Source organism: Agelaius phoeniceus, chromosome 4 (assembly GCF_051311805.1).
Source record: "Agelaius phoeniceus isolate bAgePho1 chromosome 4, bAgePho1.hap1, whole genome shotgun sequence".
NCBI classification, from domain to species: domain Eukaryota; kingdom Metazoa; phylum Chordata; class Aves; order Passeriformes; family Icteridae; genus Agelaius; species Agelaius phoeniceus.
Window position 1 is genome coordinate 34,095,084 of NC_135268.1, and position 21,303 is coordinate 34,116,386.

The 21,303-nt window shown below is 35.9% G+C and overlaps 1 long non-coding RNA gene across 1 annotated transcript in view; it reads left to right on the forward strand.

The window, feature by feature from the left end:
- The first annotated feature begins 548 nt into the window (after positions 1-548).
- LOC143693838 (uncharacterized) overlaps positions 549-21,303 on the forward strand; it is a 31,943-nt gene continuing 11,188 nt past the window's right edge. Inside the window, exons 1-2 of the long non-coding RNA XR_013181819.1 lie at positions 549-687; positions 10,626-10,833. This is a non-coding gene — a long non-coding RNA (uncharacterized LOC143693838). The remainder of the gene's footprint in view (positions 688-10,625; positions 10,834-21,303) is intronic.

Sequence of the window (21,303 nt, forward strand, 5' to 3'; positions counted from 1 at the left end):
GTTGTTTTCCTTGAGGTATAGAAGTGCCCACAGCACTGAAGATATTTATGTGGAAGAGGCTGCTTAGCCATAGCTTGATGCCTGAGGTCTGCCAGAGACAGATGTGTAAACCACAGCTTTTAAATTATATGGTAATGGAACTGAAAGGAACTGTACAACTGTGGCATAAGAAAAAAAGGAAATCCACTGTTGATCTTAATGGTGGTGGTGGACATCCATTTTCTCTGAATGTCTTACTTGCTTTTGGGCTGAGTTTTTCCTTGCTCTCTTCCACTGCATCATTGAGTGTGGTTGTCTTGTGATGACTAATGAGTTTGTAAATACCTACAAATGTAAGCAATTGATATCTGTGATGCTGATACAGTAAGAGTAAGGCAAAATCTTCAAAAAAAAAAAAAGAAATCAAGAAAAGGTTTTGTATAGATTTCTGGACATCAGAGAATGACCTAGAAATCAATATTCACTGCTTATCAGGACTGCAAACCTAGCTGGGGTATGCTCATCCAACTCTTAGACTTGTTTCTGTTCTGGCACAGGAGGATGTAGGCTAGGAGATATGGATGGTGCTTGCTTCAATGTGGCAGGGGCCTGGAAAAGGCTCTTAAGACTGCTAGAAAAATGTTCCTGCCTGTCTTGTTCATGCTGCTCAGTTACGTGGCCAGAAGACACTCCTCATAAGAGAAAAAGGTTAGTACACCTAATTAAAATTAAATTAATTAAAAATTATGAATTTAACTGATCAGTCAGAAATATTCTGTTTCTCCTCCTTCCTTAAGTCATCCAGACAGTTTCCAAAAACTCAGCTAAATGGCTTTTTCTCTGACACCATCTCTGAGAGGTACTAGTCCAGGCTTTCAAGATTCATATCACCTCATCAAATAAATTTCTGTGCTACAATAGCTGAACAAAAGTTAAGGGAAATGAAATAATATGTAAAAGAAGTTTTGAAAGTTTGAAGCCAGATTTGATTCATGCGAGTAATACAAGTTTCCTCAGAAAGTAGTGACTTATTTTAACTGAAATTGGAAAATATTGTTTTTTAAAATATAAACTGTCGTGTTACATGAAACTTTATTTCCTCATACCAGCAGTGATTTTATTGACAACTGTTCAAAGTGGTTTTATTTTTAACTGTGCTCAGTCATCACAAAGCCATTCACTGGAAAAGGGGACTAAATTTTTTTGATGGCTCACATTTATTTTTGCTCAGTGATGGAAATAATGAATTGTTTTCATGAAAGATTCATGTCAAAATATGTGTTGTGGAAGCAGAAATGTTTCTTATTCAGATCTCTCTGTATACCTCTCAGAAAATATCTAACGTTAGAAACTTTCCAGTCAGAAACTTTCCAAGTTGATACAACTCTGAGCAACATGCTACTTTGATTAAAAAAAAAAAATTAACCATAAGACCAATACTAAGTATTATAGTGTCAACAAGTCTGCAGTCACAGGCAAATAAAACCAAAAACATTCTGAACAAATTCATCACTACATAAAGGTCTTCTAGACTAACACTGGAAATTCAGGAGCTGGGTCATCCTTTCATGGAAATTTTGCTAAGATTTTCTTCAAATTAGTCAGTGTACATTAGTTCCTACTTAATAAACATTTGGTTAAGGTATTTACTTCTGAAATTTGCTAAAGGGAAGCCTTTAGAGATGCAGTATCTCACTTTCATTTCAGTCCTGAGGGAGAGGAAGAAACTCATGCATAGTAACTATTATTTTCATAAAGCTAATGAATTCACACTGCTTGTCCATAATAATTGTGTATCAAATGTGAAAATATGCAGTAGGAGATTACAAATTGTTAAAACAATGACAAGATTCCTGAGAGAGAAATATAATTCATTTTTCTAAGCAAAATTTTCAAGTTACTCTTTACTTCTTCTTTGAGATGAGTTATGAAATAGTAACATCACTGAGACAGTTGAATGTTATGATACATTAGCAGATTACAAAAACAAAATGAGGAAACCACCTCTAGATTATTCTGTGTAGTTCAGCATCCTCTTTGTTCCTGCATTTAGATTACATTTCCATCACTATTCTAATTCTTCCCTCTGTGTAGTGGGTACTTTTAAGAAGACATTTAAAGCACAAAGTTTAAGTAATATTATTTTAGTAAGAGGCATGAGAAGAGCTTAGAATTTTGACTCAGTTCTAGTGTGATTCTATTGCAAAGTCAAAATAAATTCAGAAACAGCTTCAACACATTTTGACTTTAAGCAGTAGGGGCAAAGGTTTCATACCAACCTTCAGTTAGCCTTATCTTGATACCACATAATATTGTCAGTCTCTAAGTGTACCCAAAGTACCATTACACAGGCTGGAACAGCTACAGCAAAGTGGCACTCTGGCATGTCTGTGCCATCAAGTCTCCACAAAAATGTCATTGCCACAAAGTGGATATTGTAGTGACATCTCTGCCATCAATTGGTCATTAAGGGATCCCCTTAGCTGCTTATCCAGAGAAGTTTTAAACCTCCTTTGCACATTCATACTGTGTAGCATATCAGGATAAAGGTCATAATGTTTTTCCAAAACAGTGCTTAAGCACTTTAAAATGGGCACTGGAAATATTTTTTCCAGTCATTATCTTCTCTTTTGTCACACAATACAGTAGTTCCACTACTGTAATGTAATAGTATTTTATAATGCATATAATATCTGAAACAGCCTATCAATACATGTTTTATGAGAAAAGCTCATTTATTCTATGAGGCTCTTTTGCCTCGTAGAAGCAGGAAAAAGCCCCTACTTCAACATTTTTAATCTAATTCTTAATCTATAAATAAACTGCATTGTGTCTCAAAATCCTAACAAAAATAACTTCTGTTACTCTGTAAACTCCTTGCAGCAGAAAAAAAATCCTCGCTTGAAAATATGCTAGTCATACAAACACAAGGAAATCTTTAACAGGAAATTTAAATGTAATCATGTAAATGTGAAAAATATGGGATTGATATGTAGCATGCATGCATGGAAAGATGCTTTCTCAAGCAGCAGTTCACTGTTTGCATCAACTCTTGCAACCAATGTTCCTCAAATTCTCAGCAAGGATCTAGCCATAACCTATGTGTCTTAGCAGGTTTTTATTAGGACCCTAAGTGCCTTCTGCCCACTTTTGACTCAACAGCAAAATTTGTTAAACCAGTAATTTAATAAATTGCTAACTACCAGTTTATCCCTACAGTGAAACCCCTTGTGCTGTGATTCACTTCATTTATTTACAGTAAATTTATTAATTTGCAGTAGCACCTCATCAAACTCATAATGGAATTAAAAGTAAGAATAGGATTGGTGAGATCCAAAGAAATATTAGGGCACTAACTAATTATTAATATAACTACACTAATCAAAATAGAAGTTAAAATCAAAGATGATCACAGAGATGTTTCAATTTAAGAAAAAAAAAATTGTTTGATTTGCTGTACTTCTACGGTTGCTTTAATTGAAGATGAAGAATAAAATGGCTAGAAATTATTTCACTTGCATTAGTCCTGCCAATGCACTAGAATACATTTTTTTTTTGACTGTGTCCTCTATTGAGCTACTTTGTCTTGTTATTTTTGGTGATATTTAGAGTGGAGCAGATGAAAAACTATCAAAGAAAAATGGAAATCCAGAAAATGAAGACAAGGATGACTCATATATAAGGTCTGATATTCTTTTCAGACCTTTGGACTTGGCTAGATTTCAGAGCAATGATTTCTCTGTAGAAATAAACATTTGAAAGTCACAGTCTTGCATGCACCAAGTCCCTAATGATGGTTACCATAAATTTATTTTATCTCATTGAATTGTGCACTGGTCCTGAATCGTTTCCCTGGCAAAAAAGGTAAAAATATCTCATTTGTGACTAATTTTCATTTGCTGTTATAGGTAATTTAGTGTAGGCTGAAGCAATCCTGAGGTCTTCTATATAACTCTCCAAAATCTTGACTCGCTTTATGGTTGGGGACCTAAACAACTGCTGCAGAGCAACTGTTTTCTCCCTTGTCAGTGCCCAAGCCAAACTATAAATGAAAAGTTGGGCTATGAAATTGCATTTTTCTCTCAGAGTAGCCAGAAATGTTAAATGTCCAAATTCATATAATCATTATGTGTAATTTTAAATACAATAAAGCAGATGGCTCAGAACAGAACCAGCCTCTTTTGGCTGTTGACTTGCTAAAAGAAAAATGTCAATTGATATTAGTGCAGGGAAATTTTAGCTCTGAAATTGGGTTCCTTTGTTGCTTTACTTGTCTCTGCAATTAGGAAAATATTTCAAAAAATTAAAAAGTTGTTTTGTAAGCTTTCTTGTATTTCAGCCAGCTGACGTGTTCTTTGACTGTATGATTAACACATCCTTGTTTTTCTAGAGTAGAGATAGCATTTGTTTAGAAAAGTAGCTTCCAGTAATAAATTATCCAAAAATACTGTTATCAAGGCTGGCTTTTCTAGAGAGTGGATGTAGTTTGTCTGTAGGTAAAATTATCTTTTAGCTTTAAATTTTATAAGAACATTATTAGTAAATATTTTTGCTCGCATTTCATCCCAGAATATCATTGTTCAGCATGTTAATTTGGAAATTTAGCAACAGCTTCAATTTTGATTTTCCTTTTTCCCAGTTGTGATACAATCACTGTACCTATCTATTAGTGGAAAGACCCAGATTTGGGTTTCTTGTGATTTTAGAAAGAATGTAGCATTGCAGCTATAGCTTGTGACCTATTAAGTATTGAAATAAAAATACATGGCTTCATCCAAGGACTTCTAAAATCAGTGACTTTCTTTGGATTCCTCCCCTGCCATTTGATGTTGTCTTGTTAATGAAACTGTGCTCCCTTGTTCCACATGCTACAGACTGGTGGATTGGTGTCTTTCAATTACTGAGAAAAAGCCTTGAAAAAAGTCATAAGTGTTTGATTTTTTTTGTTGTTGCTGGTTGTGGTTTGTTTTGCTTTGTTTGTTTTGGTGTACATATATTTCTGTGAGTAGAATGACTGAATTTAAAGTTACTTAAATAATGATGATCACACATAGGCCTTAAAAGTATTTTGTGGCTTATGGCATTTTTCTATCATCATTTCATAATTAAGAAAAAATATGGTGGGTTGATTTACAGATATTACTCTAGAAGTTAGTGATACTTGTGCAAAAATAATTCAAGCTGTGCAGATACTGTGGATCACACTAAGTAAAAAGCAATGTGAGCCTAGAATATCTTATTTCTTTTATTCGTTGAGCCTCATATGTGCTTTTAGAAATATTATATATAAATCTGTTACCTTCTTAGTGGAGTTTCTACTCTGCCATGGACTACAGGAAGAGAAGAGGATAGAAAACTAAGAGCAATCAGTCTATTTGATTCTATGTCAGTTGTCCAGATAGCTACTTAGAAATGCTGAGACACATATAGACATATGAATCTCTTATTCCTAAGAGGACTTAATTGAGGAGAGTGTCAACATATCATAAACAACTAAATAGCCTAATTTTACCTGCCTTCAATCATCACTTTCTTGAGCACAGACCAAGTTTCTACAGGCCAGCTGAAAGTGTCATGTCCCAGGGGAGAAAGCTGAGGAAAATCAATGGCTGAGAGCACATAAATAGATAAATAAATAGGAAAGAATGAAAATGGGAAGTTTCACTGTGTGAAATTGTGATGTGTTGTCCCTTCAGACATAAAGAAACAACAGACCTCTGCATTATTTCTGGGAGTGTCAGTGCATTTATCTTTGCATTTTACAGCCAAAACAAGACAACTCTTTTTATTATATTACATCAATATTCTCCTTGAGGAAAAACCGATGCCCTGTTAGATCAGTCAGGAATGCAGCAGTGGGAATGAATGCATGGTAAAACTCATCTGTGTCCTCCTTCAGATCCACAGCGTCTCTGAGGCTCTCACCCAGCAGCAGACATGAGATTGTCTCATCTAGATGCTGCACAAGGTGGAGCCACATGAGTGGTTGTCTTTGATGAGACCTATTTATATAAGAACATTTTTCTCCCCTCACCCTTCCCCTCTGACTAATCAAATGCAGCTCAGGCAGCTCTTTCTGAATTTCATGGCTATTCCCTTTGTTTTAGAATAGCCTTTAGAAAATCAGAAAGGAGGGTGCTGACAAGTGAAACCTTTTGCAAAGAGTGAGATGCTGTAGGTCAGATATTTGTTTTACCACACTGTGCTAGTCCACAGGACTGTTTCCAGCTGAGCCAACAACAATCAGGTTGGTGTCTGCCTTTCAGTGCTGATTGGGGCAGAGCAGTCAAAGAGAGCTGCTGGAGAGTTCTGGATATAATGGGAACCTGAGTTCTTGGCAAAACTCTAGGACTGGTAGACTGGTAACACACAAATGGAGGAACATGGGTGTGGAAGGTAACTATGGCTGGCAGCCATACAGTCTGGTGGCTTGCAGTTTGCCACTGATGACTTGCATTTTAAAAAACTCCATATTAGATTTAATGAAATTTCTTCACAATATGGAGTGGATCAAGCTTACCAGACCTGCTGGTGCTACTGGAGCACCAAAGTCTGCTAAGAATATGTGAGGTTAGTCTTATGGCCTGGGTCTGTGTCACAGAGACACAAGGAGGCAAGTTAAGCACAAAGATATATTTGTTTTGTTTTTTTTTTTTTCTTGAAATGTTTAATGAAAACATAGCTCTGTTTCTCATCTTTCTACATGTGTTGGCAGACTGATTTAGATGATGCTGTGGAGGCTTGTATCTACAAGAAAGAGAAAAAACTAAGGGAACTTTTTACTCATTAATGAGTCAGGTTAGCTAAAAAGTAGCTCATGACTTGGGAATTAAATGTGTTTGACTTATTTAGTTACAACAACCTATGTCTTTGAAAGCTGAGAGATCATCTTACATTTATATGAAAATATTGCATTATATCTAAAATGCCTTATTGTGTAATAATGAAGGGAAGTTAACTGGAAGAAAATCACTCATAAATGAGTACTTCTAAGAATATACATCTGTAACTTCAGCAGAGAAAGAAAATCTGGCTATTTAACAAAGGAGAAAGAGTGGGGTGGGGGAACAGACTCCTGCAGTGAGAATTAATAAGTGAAGTTATACAATGGACTGATTTTTATGGCTCAGACATAAACCTTTGAATGTAAAGGTTTATAAAGTAAATGCTGACACTCTCTTAAACACTGCAAAGCATTATGTAATGTACCAGATTTCTGGTATTTCTTTATAAATATATATATTTTAATAGCTAAGCCTTTTGAGAAGCAGTAGTACAGATTATAGTAAGAACTACAGATATAGGTATCTTTTTCATTGCTCCAGTGTAATAGGTGTCAGTGACTTTCTAGCAACATACTATAAGTAACCACAGTAAAACTGCTGACCTTCTGCCATTCAGTTAAAAACTTCAATGTGAATTACACTTTTAAAAATATAAGTTACTTACTCAGTTTCTGGAAATAATTTTGCTGACTATTGATTTTTTTTTTCTCATTATATTCACATTCTTCACTCACAAGAAATGACTTCTTGGTTCAGAAATGAAATATCCATTAGTGCCACATTTCTTAAGATGAGTTGGTGTGCTTTTAGATAACCATAATCATTCCATCCAGGCACCAAACTTGTAATATTACTTACATTTGTAAATTCATAATTTTGAGCAGGAAGTTACAGAAATACTAAGTTATTGTTATGAACCTGAATTAATCTCATCTTCTCTGGAAAAAAAAAAGTCTTCCTGGTAGGTAAGGATTTTGAAATAGTCATATTAATTAAATTGCTGTGGGGTTTGGTTTTTTTTTTGTTTGTTTGTTTGTTTGGTTTTGTTTGTTTGTTTGTTTGTTTTGTTTTTTTTTTGTTTTTGTTTTTTTTTTTAAGTTGTGGATATTTTTATCTACTACTTTTTTATTATTTTCACGTTATAATTTGAAAACCTCTGTTATGGTCTATTATGGATAGCATGTATTTGTCAAGTTTAAACTTGTCCTCACCTGCAAAACTGAATCTTTCTAGATGTTGTTACTGGGAACTGTAATCTGTAAAAGGAGGACTAACTCTTAATTCATGACAGCCTTAAGCCTTTCTGTAGGTAATGTGGGAATTGATTCTATTTAGAAATAAAGAATTATTATCATCAGCTGGTCCCATTCTTCCAGAGAAATGACTGATTATACCCAGGCTGGGATGAGCATACAACACCTTTAAAAAACAAGACGCCTCCTTTAAAAAAAGCAATAGAACCTAGTAGTCACTGAAGTAGGTATACACTGAAAATGCTGCAGGTGAAAGCACTGCATATGCTTCAGAATGAGCTATTTGCTTTTCCTCCAAACCCTGATGTCATAAGATGGTGGTGTGTAACTACTGCAATGACTATTTGAGTTTTAGGAGACTGGAACTTCTGCTCTGACTGTTGGAGGCTGTCCTTTCTCTGGGATCTGGTATCAATTCCAGACCATGAGTGCCATCAGCCTTTACGTACAAGGCTGTTAAGAGCCTCATGTGATACGACTTCAGCAGCATTTGTGTGCTAGGCTGAACAGGGGAAAATGTGTAAGCAGAATAATTTTTATATTGAGTGCAATTTTTTTAGCTACATGCTTGTGTGGTACAGCATCTAGGAGATGAATGAAGAATTTTGAATAAAATTAAGGGATTTCTTTCACTGTGATGTAAACATTAGAAGATTAAGCAATGTTGATCAAAGTTTTAGAGTAGTGGAAAATGAGGTTTACCAAGAGAATGTGTATTCTAACAACTTTTGCTGTGTTGGAACCAGTGACCTCTTTGGAATTGGCTTCTCTGGAGCCACAGAAGGGGAGGCCAGGAGAGAATGAGTAAATTCTTTAGTATGGTGTCAAGTCTGAAAAATATTTTTTTTGTTTTTTTGTTTTTTTTTTTTAACTGTTTCTAAATGTCTGCCTTCATGAGAGACATTTGCATGTATCTGTATAGACATTCCATTCTTTTTGTCTGTTAACCGGCTGTGAATGTTTATTCCCACAAGAATTTCCACATACATAAAAAAATCTACTTTGTTTTCCTTCTCTTTAAATTTGGTTTCCTACTGCTGCTTCCATGAATCTTATGAAAAGCCACTTAGCATGGTTGCAAAGACCCCCAGGGTATTTTCTGATTTTTCTGGGTTTATTTCATCAAAGCCTTTTTGCATTTGATTTTTTTCAACCCAGTTTTAAAGTTAAAAATGTTTAGTATTAATATTAAATGTCTAATCTAGATTCACATTTCTATTTCCCAGACAGAAATGTGTGCATGAAATATTGTTGCAACATTCTCTCCTTATTTGAGCCACATGATACTTTGGGCTGATGTTATTACCAGAGAGAAAATAAAGAGATTTTGTGGTTAATCAGGTGAAGTCCACAAGTGCTTTTTGATTTAGCTCCTGGAACTTTAGCTTACTCTGGAGGATATATTGAAGTTTAGAAAATAGTGTGTGAAGAAAAATAGACACACCCAGAATCTTCCTCTGCTTTTAAGGACTAATCTAAGAGAAGTGGCACTCTAAAAAGGAGCTATAAATTGAAAGTGAAAACACATCCCAGTGGCTTGTAACATCAATATGTTCAAGATTAATTCTGCACTGTATCAGTTGCAACATATCTGCCTCTTATTATCTTTGCACTATTTTTATATCCCTGTAAAAGAAGACTAGTCCATTATCTCTTAATATCATGTAGAGAAAATTACTGTGTGACACAAGGATGGCTGTGGAATTTGTACCCCTTGAAATGCTTTTTTTCCAAGTCAAATCACATTAGACTCACCTTTCTGTCTTCCTAGAGTGTTGGCACTGTTAAGAAGCTAACCAGGTTACGAAGCAGGCCACGCTTTGTGTTACAGTTTTTGTGAATGCTAAAATACACTCACCAATTACAACAGTTTATTTTGCTATCCTATTTGAAATACTTTTTCAGTTAACAAGGTGATGAACAATAAGGGAATTATTTGGATGTTTTCGATAAAACTGAAATTTACTATACTCTTGCAGCTGAAAATAATTTTGTGTTGCCACTGTTCTTTTTCCTTAGGCAGAACACTCTCTTATGAGTACTTTATTTCTGGTGGAACAAACCAATGCATTTTGAGCTTTTATAATGTTAATGTTTTTTTTATTTAGCTGTTCTTAGCAGCAAATTCTAAAGCAGTAATTGAATTTATAATCCAAATTCAGTCCTTAGCTGCAGGAGCCCCTAGGAAATTTAGGACCACTACAAGGGTATTTCTTTTAGTGCTGTGCTATGAATTCACATGCTGTATTCTGTATTATAACAGTATTCTGAAGAATGATTTTTGTTAAAAAATATTTTATAAATGTAGTATCTTTGTATATAATATCATGCCACTTCATTAGGATTGTAGCTGGTGCAGAATTAAAATGTCTAATTGATTGAGGAGAGGATTGAACTTCTGGAAAGGTGTTTGGCCATTCAACCACACTTAAGCTTCCTCAATCCATTGAAGATGTGGTTTGATAGTTTATCCATTAGCTGTAAGTAAACCTAAGGTGTAATTTTCTCTTCTTCTTCTCATCATCAAAGATACACTTTGAAGTAACCTGACTTTGTCTGTGAGAACAGAAATGAATGTTGTAACTTTCAGAAATCTTTCCTTTAACAGAAATTTTTCATTCCTAATTCTAACTAAAAGACATTTGGAGCTTCCAAACACCTTTGCAAACATGCTGGAAGACATTCATGCCAAGTTATTGAATGTAAAAGCAGTACAGTGTGATCCAGAATTGTGACTCAGAGGTTATCAGAGAACTGGAAGGAGGACTCAGAGAAGTGGAAGAAGCCCAAAGCAAGTACTGGAATTGTCAGAAAAGGTAACCAACTCATATTTTCTGTATTAATTCAGTCACCTAGGATGCAGGGGAGAAAGTGAGCAGGGATGGCAGTCTGTGCAAAATGCTGGGGAAGGAACAGATTGTTTGCTTGTGGACTACATCTCAGAAACAGTGAAAAGATACAAAGTATGCAGATCCAACAACATTTACCCTGCTCAAAATCATGTTGTCATAAATAAATTTTACTATTAACTGAATTGTATGAAACTTGCAGTTAGTGTACTCATGTTGGGGTTTACACTTTTTTGTTATTCCAGGGTATATATAGGCTGCATTTATATAGCCAGTTTAGGATCTTTCTGAACAAATCACTGCTGAGCAAAATAGGGATACATGGAGCAGAGGAACTGTTTGTGTACTGAAAATGGGAAGAGACAGCTGTGTGTGTGATTAATCCTGTTGATTTGGGTAGCTACATATCACTTTCCTAAATATCAGGGTGCTGTGCTCTTATTTTTAATCTGCCATCTTTGATGAAATGTAAAGAGGCTGTACATTAGCCACCACTGTATCTTCAGTATAAAAGTAATACCAGCTCTCAAGTCCCAGCTTCCACCAGAGTTTGTAGGGTTCAGAGTTTGTAGGGTTTTACTTATGTATATGCATACATAGAGAGAGAGAGGAAGAACACATCCTTGTCACCAGGAGTTGTTCCTTTAAGAAATGTTAAACACAAATTTGACAAGTAATTTATATTTGCTCAACAGTTATACCTCTGCAGAATGTGGAATGGCTCCCAAGCTCAGGTCTCATCATATCCCACTCTGCTCCTCAAATTGTATCTCCTTCTATTTCCTTTATGTGAAGGCTCTGTGGGTTTCTGCTCCTTACACACTAAAAAAGCTTTGTGAAAAACCAAGCAAGAGGTAATATTGTGTGTTCTCTCTGTGGCTTTGGATTAGCCTCCCGAGGAGTGGTTGGCCACGGGGTCTTGAGTTACACTGACAAATAATGAATGATTCTAAGCTTTTTATCAAAGTTGTATCCATTTAGGGGCAGAGGCTGTAGATGATGTCCCTTGTCTAATCACTATCTTGTTTTGCAACAGGTAAGCACTGAAACTTGGTAAAATGTGCTCTGTGAATTTATACACTCCGGATTTCCCTATAAGATTCATTTTTAAAGAATTTATCACTAAGTATTTTTATCACTAGTATGAAGAGTGAACTACATATAGCTTTGAGTATTGATGTAACTTTCTGAAGTGATGGACAATAGAGCTAAATGAAAAATGCAAATATTTATTGCTAAGACGTATGTGTTTTGGTTGGTGCCTTTTGCTTATTTTGTTTTTTTAAATTACAAATCTGAACAAAAGGTCAGCTCATAGACCACATTGTCTTCTATGGGGTTTCCAGATATTTTAACAACTGATGTGGAATTTTTTAGTTTTTGGAAATGCCTGCAGTGAATGACAATAGCTTGTGCCCTAAGCTGCAAGGCTACCAGGCTGCCTGAGAGCACCAGGAACCAATTAACCCAGGAGCTGGGAACCTAAAACAAACTGACACCTAGGACTTGTTTTGGAATTTCTTTCTGAGACACTGACACTTGACTTGTTTGGAATTTACTGCTAAAAGGGCGCTCAGTCGCCATCTCTGAAACCCAGTTAATTAATCCTTGTCGGAAGAGCTTTGCCCTGAATGCCTAATGTCTTGTTACACTGACCTTTAAAGTAACACTTGCAGCTGAGGTATCTACCTAAGAGCACCCTGTCCGCTGAATGTGGGTTTCAAAAATAGGCACAGCAGGCTCCTCACACTCTTTTCCTTTTGTTCAAGACTGTAATACTCGTCCTGCTTTTATTCAAAACTTTTCATCTAGCCATAGTGCAGACACAGCTGTGGCTGAGAACACTTATGCTTTTCATGTTCCCTATGGCCTCTTGCAGACATAGCCAATACCTTCTCCAAGGACTCGCTGCACTTGTAATTGCATTGTCATCCTTAAAAAGTTTCTTCTGGCTGAAATGAATTTCTCACTGCTCACAAAACTTTCACCTCTTGTAACAGTTTATAGCTCTAGTCTCATAAAACTGATTCACAAAGCATGCATATATATAAACAGATCTGTAATTTCTGATATGCTTTTAGCTTTTAGAGCAGACCATTTGTAAGATATAAACATGAGGTTTGGTTTTAAGAGTGGATCATCCAAACATCTCCTATCTACCTTTTATCAGGCAGTGGATAAGCAGCCAGTCAGGTCCCTCAGCAGCTCACACATAAACAAGCTGTCACAAAACTGGCATCAAGGTTTCCAGGCTTTCTATATCTGCTGCTACCTGGGCATTGAAACCTCCAACAAGGCAGCTTCCTGTGCCCCGGGGTTCAGAGTTTGCTTCTGCAGGCTGCTGCTGCCTGCGCAGCTGATGAGCCAAAAGGTGTGCCTGGGAGCTGTGAGAGTGGGCAGGTCAGCTCTTCAGCAGCATCCTGCTGCTTCTCCTGCTTGGCACAGGGTGGGAAACACTGGAAGCCATGTCTTCCCAAAACGAAATAAGGGAAATAAGTGGTTGGGAGTCCATGAAGTCAAGGAGCTCCATGTTTTGGGACTTCTTCTAGCATGAGGAGGTTGGTGGCTGGCAAGATGTCAGTCAGCATTGCCACAAAAACTGGAAATCAGCTGATTCCAGTTTTGTTGAATCAGCACTTCCAGAGGAAAGCTGTTAGGTCAGAAGATTTTTGCACCTAATATCATGAGCAGAACAGTAAAAGCAGCATATATTGCAGTGGGAGATTTTGGAAAGGTCATTGACTAAGTATTCATTTTCCATTGAGGATTACAAGCATATTTCAAGAGGAAAATGATGCCCAAGTGCTAAATTTTCTTTAGAAAGTTACATTTTTTTGTCTGTATGGCCCAGCCTGAATGGCTGAATGTCTGCTGCCTACCTAAGATTGCCCTTTGGAAAATAGTCCCTACATGTGGTTTGTACAATTTGTTCAATAATTTAAAGTTCACTCTTGTTTTTCTTCTCTTTTTCTGCCCATAACACTTTAAAATTCTTAAATTACAGCATTTTAGGAAAATAATTTTATGTTATTCTGATTTATATGCAGGCAATAGAGAAAAATCACCAGCTTAAAATACAATTTGACTTCTCTAGAGGCATAAATCTGACACTGTCACTCAGAAAATGTGGACTTTCTGCAAAGGCACTAGAGCTACCTACTCACCTGCCTGCACATCTAGACAAAAAATATCTATTTTATAGATATTTTAAAAACACACTTTAAAACTAAACAAGAAAAGTGGACTTCAAAATCCAATGATGTAGCAATGCCATTTTACGATTTCAACTAGAACAATTGTTTCTTAAACAAATGGAGGCAGAAATAAGAAAATAGAAACATTATTAATCTGAAAAGAAAAAAAAAAAGAAAGACAATGTCATATTGTGTTTGTGTTCTGATTTGAAGGTATTCTTCCTGGTACAAACATAAATGGGGAAAAAGGAATAGAAATAAAAGAACCCAGAAAAAATTGACTTTACCTGTTGTATTTTACCATACTGTATCACGATAACGTATAATTAAAACTAAACAAATAGTACTAGAGAGAGGTTGGTTCCCTGTGCCCCCTGTGCATCCTTTGATAACAAAGAAAGTGATACTTTGTATTGTGCTGCTCATCATCACATTTCCTTGACTATTTAAGGCAAAATTAAAAGGAATCAGCAAACCTGATAAATCAAATATTAAAATGGAAAACAATAGAATTCTATTTTCCTTATTGCATGGCAGAAATTGCACTCATCTCTGCCTTTTTCCTGTGTTCAGTTATTGATACCAAATTAATGAGATGATACTCAAGTGATTATCTGCCATTTTCTATTGGACAGCCTCTATTCAAAAGCAGTAAATGATCTGAAGGCTTTTACAGTGACAGAAATATATATTAACCATTATTAAATTATAAAGTAGCATATAACACAATTTTAATTATAGCTAGAATTAAAATTTTTGAATTTTTTGAATTTCACCCCAGATATTTAAGTATTTATTTGAGCTATTGTTACTGCAAAGGGGATTGTGCTAGGTGCTAGACAAATTCAAATTCATTGCTTGGTATAGATAGATCTTTTTTTGGTGTGGTACAAAAATTGTAGTTACTGAGGGACTTTTCACGGACTCCAAGTGTTTTGGGTGAAGCCTTTTGTTACTGTGCCTTTCTTGGTTATTTTTAGAAACATGCTGTACTGTATTCTAGGAAGCACTTACAGAGCATTCCTGGTTAGGGAGGAGCAGGGGATGAAACAGGAGTTTGCAGCTTCTTGCTCTAGGTGCCAAGATGTACAGTTTGTTCTCAATTGCCTTTCAAAATATTGGAAAAAACCAAGCCAACACTCAGTCAATATTTTGTTTGTTTCATTTTGCAATATGTCCAGGCTCTCTACCCAAACCCAAATAACAGAAGGATTGCTTCTAAGCTGTACTAGATCATGTTTCTGAAAAAGAGAGAGCAAAGTGTCATGGAAATTGGATAGTTAGAAGCCTTAAAGGGTTATTCTGAAGTGGACGGTAGAAGCAAAAGGAGGATAAAGATAGTAAATCCCTAGAGACAGATTTATAAAATCATCCACAGCAGTTCTCTATGAAATCCCTCAAATAAACCAATATTCTCTGCCTTGTGCACTTTCCCACAAAAGCACGTTTTCCAATATCTGTGTCCTTACAAATATTTTTATGCTTTTGTGTAGTAGTACCAGAGCAGTACAAAAATCAAATGATCTGCACTACTTTTAGTTCCATATATGAGGGTATGATTTTATTCCCAAAATGATAAAAAGTAACAAGAAGGTGGAGTTTTTAAAGAAACTGCAGTATGATTCTGTCATTCTATCATACTCTCATCAAAAGAAGACAGCAGCCTTTGTCTGATGTAATACATGACAGAAGCTCTAAAAGGGATGAATCTGGAATGGGCTAGTAATAACTGGAGACAAGTATCCATTTGATGGAATGCTCTTTAGGCAACAACAATATGTAGATAGATAAATATTTTCCATTTGTTTTTGGGATTGTTTTTTTCCCAAAAGTAGAGCTGTGAGTGTTTCAATTAGTGGCTCATAGACCTTAACATTGTGAACTTCTCTGCTTGATGCATACAGCAAACACTGTTTACAACAAATGAATTTATTTATAGTTGTTTATAAATTGCAAAATTCTGCTCAGTAGGCAAATGTGCAGTAGTTGGCACGTCTTCTCATCCTTGACTCTGTAAAAGATGATGAATATTTCTGCCTTTGACAGAAAGATTTGTCTCTTCTGAAACTGAAATTCATAGATGGTTTACTATATTGGTCTTGTCATGTGAAAACATCATTTGATGCTAACTTAGGAAAAAATAATGTAAATGTTGGTCCTCTAAAAAAATTCACATGGTGTCCCTCTTCAAATCAAGTTTTTTCTTTGCATGTATGTCATGTTGCAGGCCTGTGCATGCATTTTAGTTGAATATGCAATAGGTGTGAGAACTTTTACAGTTTGGAAAAGACAGAAGGTTCCTGAGGAATCATCATTTCTGTTTTGAGTACTCCAATAAGATTTTTGCTACAAAGAAATGTTTTGCAAATAACTTTGTAATGGTTGTGCTGATGAAAAGGTGGACAAATATTGGGCTCTTAAAGTTTCTGAAACATTAACAGTTTATGGTATCACCATATATATTGCAGTGCTATAAATTTCACAGATCTAAGATCGATGCATATTGAGCTCAACACCTTCATTTGTTATAAATAAAAATCTTTTGATTTTAACTATATCTGTACAGATGTTTGTATAGTTGCAAAAAAATAAGGAACAATGAGACACAGAAATGTATCCAAAGCTGAAATATATAATAATAATAATAATTAATGATTTATTCTTAAATAATTTGAATCTTAATTCTGTTATAGGGACATTAGAATAGATTTTTTAATTAGAAACAGGATAGTTTAAAGGAAAAACAAAATTAAAAGTTATTTGAGCTGGCTGCTTTCACCTATAGTAAACTTCTGCTCATACTTAGAGATAATAAACCCCATCAAGCCAGAATGGAAGTGAAATTTTTATTGGAAGTATTACTGACTTCCACATATTTATATACTGTCTGAGTTTGATCTTACATAATCCAAACCTAAGGGAAAAAATCTTAGTGTGGGATCTGAAGTCTTTTATGCTGAACTATAATTTCCTATACAGGACTTTAAAAGCTTTTGGTGTCATTGTACTTATTTTACATGTATTCTAGGCCATTCACCTTGCTAGCCTTTCTCTGCAGAGTTAAGACATGGTTTTGATTTTTCTAAACCCAAAATAAATAAATAATGTCTCTCAGTTTCTATTTAGAAAAATAACTTACACCATAACAGCAAGAAATCCATAGAGAAGCTCATGGGAACACTGTAACTTGCAGGAACAGGATCAGAAAAACACTTATTCAAGGTGATAAAGCAGTACTGCAGCAACCAAAAGGAATGATTTAGCTTCTACAAGGTGAGTTATTTTCAGAGAGCTACAGAAACACTGTTATCAAAAGCTTCCACAAGATGCAGAAACATTACACTGCATATGTGACCGATTTTTTGGGAATCTTCTGGCCTAAGCTGTACCAGCTGTGTGATGCTCCCAGTTGATTTCTGACAAGCTGAAGTCTTCCATAAGGGCAAGAGCAGTTGACTTGCAAGTGTCTCCTGATTCCTCAAAAAATAATTGATGTCATCATTCTAAATTGGAGAACTGTAGTAGAAACCACTGTGAAATCCACATTATTTGTTTGCCCCTTGATTCTTACCCAGAGGCTCTCAGCTGTGCCAATGCCTGCTGTGAGCTCCTGTGCCTTCCATTACACACGGTGCCATGCCTCCCCATATTCTGCACTTGGTATCCCTCCAGAACAGTCCAGCATGGCACTCTGATCACAGGACTCACTCACCAGGTTTCTCTTATGCAGGGATATCAAATATCTGGCACTGGGCCAAAGATTGTATTTTCTGTTCCTCACTCTGCCTTCATTAGTGTAGAAACATTTCAGGTGGTTCTTTGCAGCCACAACGCCTTCTGAGGATGATTAAAGGATCCCATTATTGATCATTCCCTCAAGTTTAGGCACAACATCCCCTTGCTCATCACTGGCAAGCCAGGTAATTTCCATTTCCCCCTTCCAAACTAGTTAGTGGCACTCCTTCAGCGGAGCTTTTGTAGCATAATCTCATGACTCTTGAATTTTTTTAACTAATATTTTCTCTAAGATGATGTTACAAGTGAGGATTTCTGTATTGTATAAAAGAATAATTATTTAGGTGATAAAAATTCCTGTGATAGCTACTGTTTGTCCTGTGAATCAATGTATTTTATAAGAGGCTTCCATAGTTACAAAAAAGAGAAAACTGAATATCATTATATTTCTAACTCATACCAATATTAAGTCTTTTGCATTTTCCTAGTTAAAACATGGGTTGCATACTTACAAGAATCATGGCCCCTTCCTTGACAAAGCATAGATTTTTCTTCTGTAGAGAATTCTGAAAAATATGTTAATGAGTATTTTTTCCCAAAAAGTCCAAATGAATTTGTGTTTGCGTATAGCACACAAAATTTCAGTAGTTTTTTTAAACTGAAGATTATTTAATACATTTAAAACTGACATGTTTTAAACTCTGGAAAGTGTAGCATCTTAAGTGTTGCTCTTCTCAATCCTATCAGCATTTTACTTATCCTTAAGGTCTTTACAAGAACAAGTTTTCAGTTATGTCAAAAAAAATCAATGAAGTCCTTTATAAAATATTTTGTTTAAGTCTATAATTCTATTAATTGAAACCCAAAGTTGGATTTCCTTAGAGTATGGAAGTTTTCACATAATTTTAAATCTACATATAATTAGTCACCCAAATCCTAACCCAAATTACAGCTTTGCTTTGAATGTTATTGTGGGCTTAGGGATACTTCTCACCACAAATCTGAGGTAGCAGCTCTTGCTTTGGGAAGAGAATGGTTTTGTGCTTTGTGCAATGAAACAGATTAATGGAAGTGTTCAAATACGTCTCTGTGTGGGGGCTAATGTAATTCCCTTTACATTATTGATCATCTTCCATACTGGGCATTATTATAAATGTGGAAGAGAAATTTATCTGTTTTTAACTGAATTCCTAGTATTTTAATTTACTGTCCATGGAATATAGGTAGCTCAGAGATAGATTGTCATGGTATAAATATGCTGAAACTTCTTTCTGTTTCAAAGAAACATAAATTTTAGTTTTCAGTGAAATAATGTTTTTACCAGAAATTTATCCCTCTGGGCCAAGTAGTGTCAAAATTATGAAGAGTAGTCCCATTGCACTGAAGAATGAATTCTCAACTATTTTCCAGGGCTGTGAAACAATGCAAGAGCTCTTGAGGTGGATCAAAACAGTAGTGTCTAATATAATTTATTTGCAATCATTCCATCTCTATAGTTTTCAGAAGTATAACTGCTCTCAATTCAGTCAGTTATTCAAGCATTGTTGAAGGAACATTCCCTAGAAATGAAAAGTGGGCAGAAACTTTAATTAGCTCTTTCTATTTTTTAATGAGTTATGAGAGTTGGTCAGCATACGTAGGATACAATTGATGCAGTGCATATATTGTGAACTAGATTGTTCAACTGTACAACACTTCAGCTCCTCTGGACAGCACAGAACCTGGCAAGGCACCAAAACATCTAAAGGAGTTTATGCATGTGCTAACCTCCTAAAATAAACATTGCTCAGTTGATGCTTCCATTTGTGAGGTAACTCTTTCTGACCTGGAGTGTGCATGAACTCTGCATGCAAGTCCAAAACTGCTCCCCTCTGCAGAAGGAGACCCATCAACTATCCAAAGCTTACCCAGAGTAAGCTGCAGCAGCTTGAGAAACCAAATCTAATAAGTATTTTCCAAATGAGATAGATGCACCCAGCAGGTGCCACACAATCTGTGAGTGGTGCAGCTGTGGTATGGTCCCACCTACTGGGTGTGACTGCTGGAGCTGCAGGGTGCTGTGCTGCAGCATCTTCTCAGTCAGAAGAAATTCAGCAGAGACTCAGCATGGAGCAGTGATTTCATTCAAAGTGAACAGAGGCACCACACTTTAAGGCAGGGTAGGAAGTTAGATACATGCATAGGTTTATGATTCTCCTTTGGTTTGCTCCAGCCTGCTTTCCTCCCTTTCTCCTCACAGCTAGTGCATTAGGATTATTCTCAGCAGGTGGCTAATTTCTTTCCATCTGCCCATAGGAAGCCAAGTAGGTCTCTGAGTTCTCTGGGTTAGGATCAGCTAGTGTGCTTTTAGTTTTATATGTGTGATCTGTGCTTCAGAAGTATACCTCTGCCAAAGGTAAAAGAGGTTTTTTTTGAAGAGAATCTGGAGAGGTTGGTGAAATAAATGCAAAGCAACCTTTTTGAATTATGTGTCATGCTGCATGTCTTTCACTGAGTTGTAGAGAACATCAGTGCTGAGGTTATCCGTCTGCTGTTTCCACCCACTGAGAGAATATTTAAATTCTGGTGACAGATTATGAAATAGATACTGAAATTTCTCTAAGGCTAGTGCTTCTGAAAAAAGGGAAAAAAAAGAAATAAGAGAATTTCATAATATAGCAAATGTCTCATGTTTTGCATGCTGTACAACTGGACAGGTGTTTTGTGAAGAATCCCCAGGGAATGTCTGCATTGATGTAAAGAGGAAGGAGTTTTCATTTCATGAGTCGCTAGATTGTCAGTGATGCATTATAGCTTGTCACAGATATTATGGAGCAAAAATGAGGTATTACCCTGAGTTTCATAACCCCATGACTAGAAAATTTGAACCAAGGGATTTGTATATTTTAGCTGTAATCAATGGCAATTTTTGAAACTACAATTATAACTATGAGTATTTTTGAGACACTTTTTCTTTGTAGATTTTCTAACTGGGTATAGCAATTAATCCTTTAATATTTTCTCACTGATGGCTCCTCTCTTCCATCAAAGGCAAAATATGACACTACTGAATATCAAGCAATTGCTTTGTGAAGTAAATACTATAACACATTAGTATAAAGATTTGTGAGTTGATCTCTGAATAGTGATAGATAAAATAGCCTCAGTGTGTAGTAGTAGGTGTACTGGAGAGGCAGGTATTCATGAGGGACACTATGAAGCAGGAAACACTTTTGTATCTCTCATCATGCTCAAAGAAATATGTTGGTAGAAACTGGTGGAGAAAGCTGAGATAGCCAAGGTAATGGTGTATGCTTACCCTTCCTAGCTCAGAGGAACAGAAGACTAAAGGAATACTCATATAAGGCAGAGAAAATAGCATTCTTCAACAGTGCTGAATACTGCTGTAGAAAGAGTGTGGGATTGTTGGTGTTTGGCATTTTTTACTCCATCTTGGTGGTCATTAATTTCACTGAGAGCTATATGAGTGACAGATCTACTTATGCAAAATTTGAGGAAATGGTACTGG